The sequence below is a fragment of the Canis lupus genome, chromosome 24 (genome assembly GCF_011100685.1).
Source record: "Canis lupus familiaris isolate Mischka breed German Shepherd chromosome 24, alternate assembly UU_Cfam_GSD_1.0, whole genome shotgun sequence".
In the NCBI taxonomy this organism is placed as follows: Eukaryota; Metazoa; Chordata; class Mammalia; order Carnivora; family Canidae; genus Canis; species Canis lupus.
The window spans coordinates 246,562-254,271 of NC_049245.1; positions in this window are offsets into that span (position 1 = coordinate 246,562).

Sequence of the window (7,710 nt, forward strand, 5' to 3'; positions counted from 1 at the left end):
AAAATCTTAAAAAAAAAAAAAGCAGGCGGTTAACCAACTGAGCCCCCCAGGTGCCCCTTAGTCTTCTTAATAAAATACCATTTATAAGTATTTATAAGTGCAAAAGGTTAGTAAGCACATGGCAGGCAATAGGGATCTATAATAGGAACCCGAACACATCTGTCTACACCTTGACTAGAGAGAGACACGACATGGCCTTGGATGGTGAGGGTCATCACTGTGGTCACCCCCCCACCCTCACCCCATGGGTCAGGATCACCCCGATTCAGCAATAAGGCTGAAGTCCAGCAGAAAACGAGGCTCCCCGGCTGGTCACCGAGCTGCCCTGATGTGTCTCTTGCCGGCTTCTGGTCTCCCCCACCCCGCAGCCCGTCCCTTTGGCAAGCCCACCCCCACCCCCCGGATCCCCTGCTGATACCCCAGGCTCCACTGGGCCGTGCCAGCCCCCTCTGCTCTCAGCAAATCAGCCAGCGAGTGGGCTGCGCCAGCAGGCCTCTGGTCTCCCCACTGTGGGATGCTGTTTCAGCCGAATGTTGGAGAGAGGAGGCTCCTTCTTCAAAGACTGACTCGTCACCAGGAATGCTCAGACTCTCGATCCAGCACAACGCCCACGGCCGATGATGGGGAGCCCCTCCACGGGCGCAGCCAGGGCTGGGTGCGCATCGACCCTTTGACTCCCACCCACACACGTGTGGCAACACAACCAGGGATGAGGATGACGTTCCCACCCAAGTGAACTTGATTCTGCTGTTTCGTCCCTTGCTGGGGAAATCCCCCTTATCTCAGCCACCCCACAGTGGGGGGCTCAAACTCCGAGCCCCTCACTGACACAGCCGGGAGGCACCGTGCCTGCAGGCAGGGCTGCACAGGGCGGAGAGACTGAGCGGCGCACACAGGCAGGAAGATTCGCCCCAGAAAGGAATGTTGGCAAGTAAAATTATTTACTTAGAAGTGCACGTCTATGTTGGCCACTGGGGCCTTCCTAGGCTGTTTGGAAGAATGTTGGCATCCCAAGTATGTGGCAAGAGCTGGCCGGGGTGAAAAGGCTGCTTTGGGTCATTTTGTTTGGAGACGTGAAATCTACTTTACTGGGAAACAGTATCCGCGCTGACAACACGCAGGGGTTGCGGGCGTGGGAAGTACAGAGTGGTCCCACTCTCTGTGTTGCACGGTCTCTGGAACTACGGATGGGGCCGGCGTTACTAGGATACGTCATGTTATTTTATTTTATTATTTTATTTTATTTTATTTTATTTTATTTTATTTTATTTTATTTTAGATTTTAGATTTTAGTTATTTATTCACAAGAGACCCACAGAGAGAGAGGCAGAGACACAGGCAGAAGTAGAAGCAGGCTCCATGCGGGGAGCCCAACATGGGACTCGATCCCGGGACCCTGGGGTCACACCCAAGGCCGAAAGCAGGTGCGAAACCGCTGAGCCCCCCAGGGATCCCCCCAGGATACATCATTTTCAAAAACTGCCCAATGTGGTTTTACTTCCACATCATGAGAGCGATGCTAGCCCATGGCGGAAACTGGGAAACCGGAACGGTGCCAGCTGAGCTCATCAGCGAGCCCACACCGCACGGCGTCCGACTCCTGGTTTCAGCTCAGGTCGTGGGATCTGCGCTGAGTGGGGAGTCAGTCCCAGTTTCTCTCCCCGCCCCCCTTTCAAATCAATCAATCGATCTTTAAAAGGCTCGTACACACAGCACATGTGCGCATAGTGAGGCGCACAGACGCTCCCTGCCCACGGGGTGTCTGCAGGAAGCCTTCACCTGCTGCTGGGCTTCTCCAGGTTGTAAAGGGGATGGTGCGCACCCCCATACCTGAGGGGTGTCGCAGACCGCTTCCCGGGGGCCGTGTCCCGCCGCAGGATGATCCACGTCCCTCAGAGGATCCAAAGTGGGAAATGAGGTCCCTGTTTGGGGGGTCAAGGGAGACCACAGAGAGTGGCTTGATGCCAGGGGCCGGACCTGGGTTCCTGGAGATCACCTGCTCCTGCGAGCGGCCCCTCGGGGCCACACTGGTTGCAGCAATCAATAAATCACTTGTCACACTTCAGTGAAATCCCCCTCTTTTTTTGCCCTTGACTTTGAGGATAAAAACCAAAATCAAGAGGGCCGGCCTGGCTGGCTCAATGGGAAGTGTCCCTCCCTCGCTCGGGAGGTGCCTCAGAGTCGGACACTCGGGATTTGGGGGTCAGCTGCCCCCCCCCCCCAGCCCCAGGGTGTGAGCGGGACTGGGTAGGAAAGAGTGTGCTTCCGACCTGGAGAAAGAGACCTGCCGGCCGTGCCATCCTGTGACCCCAGCTTTCGCACCCACGGATCATGCTGCAGAACCTCGGAGCAGAGGTTGGCAGACGTTTTTTTCCAAATTCAATTTATTTATTTGAGAAAGAGAGACAGAGAGCACAAGCAGGGGCAGCAGCAGGCAGGGGCGGAGGGAGAAGCAGGCTGCCCGCTGCGCAAGGAGCCCATGGGACTGGGCAAGATCCCAGGACCCCGACATCATGCCCTGAGCCAAAGGCTCAACCTACTCAACCTACTGAGCCCCCAGGTGCCCTGGCATACATTCTTTTTTTTTTTTTTTTAAGATTTTATTAATTTACTCATGAGAGACACAGAGAGAGGCAGAGACACAGGCAGAGGGTGAAGCGGGATCCCTGCGGGGAGCCCGACGCAGGACTTCATCCCGGGACCCCGGGGTCACGCCCCAGACCGAAGGCGGCACTGAACCCCTGAGCCCCCGGGCGCCCTTAATGGAACTTGTTATTGAACCGAACTGATGCTACACAAAAAGCCCTGACGTTGGATGAAGCCGTCACGTTGTGCACAGGGTTTACAGGTTCCAGTGCAAGGCGTGTGCGTGTGCAGAGCCCGTGAGGCCACCCAGTGCCTGGCTGAGCACACGAGGGGCTGGGGCCCCAGGAGACCCCCCCCCCCCGCGCCCCGGGTCTGCTGCTGACCGAGGCCCTGGGGGTGGCGGGCAGAGCGAGGGGCCTGGCTGTGTGCTCTGCTGCCCTCGGGGCGTCTGGCTGAGCCCCAGAGCCTGCGGGACACCACCTGCAGGTCGCTCCCCACAGTGTTGGGCTTCTCGGGGTGGCAGCCTGGACGGCCTCATGGGTCATAGCCTTGGCCTTTGCCCGCTCCCCTCTGCAAGGCCGGGCCTCGTCGTTCTATGTGGTGCTGGGCGCCTGTCAGGGACCCAATTTGGAAGAACTCGCTTGTGGCTCTTGACCCCGGATGGGGCGGAGAAGGGGGACCCGTGATCCGCATGGACCCTGGGGAGTCCATGAGGTAGGAAAGCAGCAGCCTTCCCGCCACTCGTCATTTAGAGAGAAACGCAGATGTGGCTGCAAACCAGAGCGGCCCCAGGCCCTGGGCTCCCGCCCACCAGGAAGGGCCAGCAGTCAGCAGCTCCTACCCGGAGACACGCGGGGAGCCCCACGGCAATCTGTCACCTGACGGCCGCAGAGCAGGGACTGGGAGAGGGACCCAAGGACCGTGAGGCTGTCCTTTCTCGTGGGAATAAAGATATCATTCACAAAATAGTTGGAAGCAATCCTGGGGGCTCAGGGGGCTCTTGGGGTGCAGCCCTGAAGGGAGTGCGGGTCCTGGGTTTTCATGGAGTGCAGCCTGGGGGGCCCAGAGTTTCTTAGGGTGCCGTCTGAGGGGGCTTGGGGTTTCTTGGGGTGCAAACGGACGGCCTCTGGGTCTCGGGATAGAATTCTGGAGGGCCTTCGAGTCTTGGGGTACAATGTGGGGACTGCAGCGCTCCTTGGGGTGCAGCCCCGGGGGCAGTCTCTGTGCAAGCCAGCCTCACTTGTCCCCATCGCAGGCTAGGGGGCCCTGCAGCAGAGACCCCCAGGGAGCAGCGGGAGGCATGGGGCAGTGGGAACCTTGGTGGGGGCAGCAGGGAAGGCCTGGAGGCCTGGGGGAGGGGACACAGGCTGCAGACACTCCTCTGCCCTTGTGGGGAGGTGGCCGTGCCCCAGGGAGCTCCTGCACACCTCTCCCAGGAGAACCTTCCCACCCGGGTGCTCAGGTGCTCGCAGACCATCAGGAGCTTCCAAAGGTTTGCTTCCCAACCCCTTGGGGCCGATCCACCTGAGCCCGGATGGGATTGCAGGATGGGCACCACCCCCTGGACCCAGGCGGGGGCAGGGGTGAGCTGCCAGGGACACACCCACCTGCATCTTGGTCTATCTAGCATCTCCAGGCCCCCCCTCCCCCAGAAGACAGCACTTAGCAAAAGGAGGCCCCGGTTAAAGCGCTTCGGGATAACAGAGCTCTCCTCCCGGATGTACACGTACCCCCTTCTTAGGCAGTAAGGACGAAAACAAGGGATTTTTTTTTTTTTTTTGAAGCACATTCCTGGACCCAGCCCTGGAATTCGGAGCCGGGCTCAGGAATCCGCCTGCTTGTCCACCCCTCCCGGGGGAGGGGAGGATTTTGGCGCCCTGCTGGTTGGGAAGCCACACCCCAGGCGGGAGCTGCCCCTGGCTTGAGGGTAGAGGACCCGAGGCGACAGCGGGAGGCTCAGCTGGCGAGGGCTCTGCTACCCTCCCTGGGTGCCAGGCCTGTAGGCCGTCTGGGCGGCGGCCCGGGTGGCCGACATCTGCTCTGGGAGCCGGACACCCTCCAAACGGAGCTCAGAGCCTGCACCCCTGAGGGGCAGGTTCTGGTATCATCCCCGTGTCCCCCACGGAAGAGGTCGCCAGGGCACAGAGGTCACTTGACCTTACGAGGTCATAGGGCAGATGGCCAGTCACGCCAAGTATTGCAGATTCAGGCGTCCTGGATGTGCCCCCAGGAGCTCCCAGGTGGAGAGGACATGCACCCCCCCCCGGCCCCTCCCTGAGCATGAACATGTGCCACCTGGAGGCACCGGCCCCCACCTCTGCAGACAGACACCGGAGCCACGGGGGCCCACATCAGGTGGCTTCTGTCCTACTCACGGTCGTGCTCACCTGTCCGGTATCCGGAGGCTGGCAAACTCCAGAACCTGCCTGAGGTCAGGGAGCCGCCCGGCGCCGCCGGCACCTCTACTCACTGCCGCTGTCCTGTGGCTGGGCCCGGCCCTGGCTGCAGCGACACAGGCCGTCGTCGGTGGCCGCGCGTGGGTGGGGTCTCCTTAAGGTCTTATTTATTTATTTAGCGCGAGCAGCGGGGAGGGGGAACCGGAGAGGGAGCCCGACGGACGTGGGACTCGATCCCAGGACCCTGAGGTCCTGACCTGAGCTGGAGGCGGGCGACCCTCCTGTGGGGTTTTTATAAATGAATCATATGTTGCATTTTCAAAGGGATACGTCTAGAAAAAGTATCCAACTCTCGGTAAACTAGTACCATGATGGCCCCCCCCCCCCCCCCCCCCCCCCCCCCCCCCGCCCCGGGCTGTGCGGGAGGTCCCAGCGGCGTCTGGAGATCTGCGGGATGCTGGCCTCACAGTGTCGCCTGCGGGCAGGTCTGCCAGCAGGGCTCCTTCTCAGTGGAGAGCCGCTGAGCCAAGGAAAAATAGCCCAGTAACTGCTTCAAAGCAAAACCACAAAGCACCAGGCCGTGGGCGCAGCTACTGTTACCTCTGTGTTTGCACCAGGAAGAGGAGCCGGTCGGGCCCGCTGCCCTGCGCCCTATAGGAGCCCCCCTCCCGGGATGCTTGCCCGACCTGAGCCCCCTCCCCAGCTTCCCAGCATTCGGCTCCCCCTCTGGCCGCCCCCAGGCCCCACCACGGAGCTGGGTGGCCACTTGCACCTGTTGCTGGACTCACAGCCTGGCCCAGCGCGGAGGGCCAAGGGAGCCACGTGGGGTCCTTGTGGGCCCTGGCGCCGCATCTGTCGCGGCCTCGGGTCACCGACTGGAAACCGAGGCTTGCAGGGGTGCAGGGTGGGGGTCTGATTCTCCCCCAGAACTGACAGGGCCCAAGCTCTCTTCGGCCCAGGCAGGAACCCTCCAGCTGTCCCTCCCTGGGGGCCGCCTCCTCGGGTGCCCCCCAGTTGGCTGCCCCCTGCTTCCTGCTCTCCCTGCGGGGGCACCTGCCCTGCGCCCCCCGGGGTGGGGGGCGGCTTCCCGGTGAGGCCTTCCTACCAGCCAGAGCTGCTGTGCCATGCAGGCCTCGGGAGAGGGGGCTGGTGTCCCCGAGACTGGGAGCTCCCCTTCACCGGGAGCGTTCAAGCGGAGGCTGGTGAGTGTGCAAGGACGGCGAAGGGGACACCCTGGCGTGGAAGGCGGACATCAGGGACTTTGCAGCTGGAGCATTCTGGAATCCTCAGATCTGCCTGACGGGGCCCACTGCCACCGGGCTGCCGCCCCCCCCGGAGTCCCGGCTCACGTTCAGTGCAGGCTCATAGAGCCCAAGGTGCAGCGACCTTGCGTGTGGCACGGATGCGCACCTCCAAAGGCCTAGGGATGGACGTCCAGCAAAGCATGCAGCAGCATCCGGCTGCCCCGTGCTGCCACAGCCGGGCGTCCAGCGGACCTTCGCTGCCGTGGGAAGGCAGGGGGCGTGAGCAGTGGAGCCCGCGTCCCCGATCCTGGGCTTGGGCTGTGAGCCCGCGGTAGGCGCCTCTGTCTCCTTCCACTCAGGGCCCCCGAGACTGGGCTCCAAGGCCAGCAGCTGGAACAGCATCCGTCCTCCCCTGGCACTGGAGGCCCGACGTCCGAGATCCAGGCAGGGCGGGGGTGGGGGTGCTGTCCCTCCCGAGGCCTCCCCTGGGCGAGCGGACGGCCGTATCCTCCCTGGGTCCTCCCAGGGTCGTCCCTCGGTGCGGGTCTGCGTCCTGACGTCCTCTTCTGATGAGGACTCAGTCACACTGGAGCAGGGCCCACCCTAGTGACCTCGTTTACCTCGTCACCTCCTTAAAGACCCCTCTCCACGTACAGACCCATTCTGAGGTCCTGGGAGCCAGGACTCCAGCTCGTGAAACTGGGGGGGAGGTTCCCAGCTGAAGGACCAGGTGGCTGGGGGTGCAGGGCTGCCCCTCGAGCTCCTTGCAGCTGAGCTTCTGCCTGCCTGCAGTCCCAGTCCTAGTCTTTTAAAGACTATTTATTTATTAGACAGAGAGAGAGCGCGCAGGAGCAGAGGCAGAGGGAGAAGCAGGCCCCCTGAGCAGGGAGCCCAATGCAGGACTCGCTCCCAGGCCCCTGAGATCATGACCTGGGCCGAAGGCAGGCAGGCGGGCGCTCACCCGCCGAGCCCCCCAGGGCCCCCCTCCAGCGGTGTTTTAAATTAAAGACCGAGTCCATCCCACAGGGAGGTAGGCCAGAGCCGGTCCACCCGTGTGTGACCCCAGAGCGTCATGGGGCCAGCGGACCTCAGCTCTCTGGACTGGGGCCCGGGGCTGAGACACCTGTGCCCTCTCTCGCTTTGGGACCCTCTCCTGAGCATGGAGGTGGAATCCATACCTTCTCGAAGGCACAGCGAGCATGTTCCACCCTTTCTGGGCCTGGACTAAGTAAGTGTCCCTTAGCTCCCCTGGACTCTCGGGACCCATCAGAGTCGTTCATTCTTGCGGGACCACCCATGTACTCCCCGCACAGCCTCGCCGAAGAGCTGCCGAGGTCCGTGTGCGTGCACCCAGCTCAGCACCAGGGAGCCAGACAGAAGGCAGGATGCTGTCCAGGGTCCCCAGCCGACCAGATGCGTGAGCTCAGGACACAAGGGCCCTGCACCTGCCCGGCTGCTGCTCCAAGCAGAGGCCCAGTGGCTGT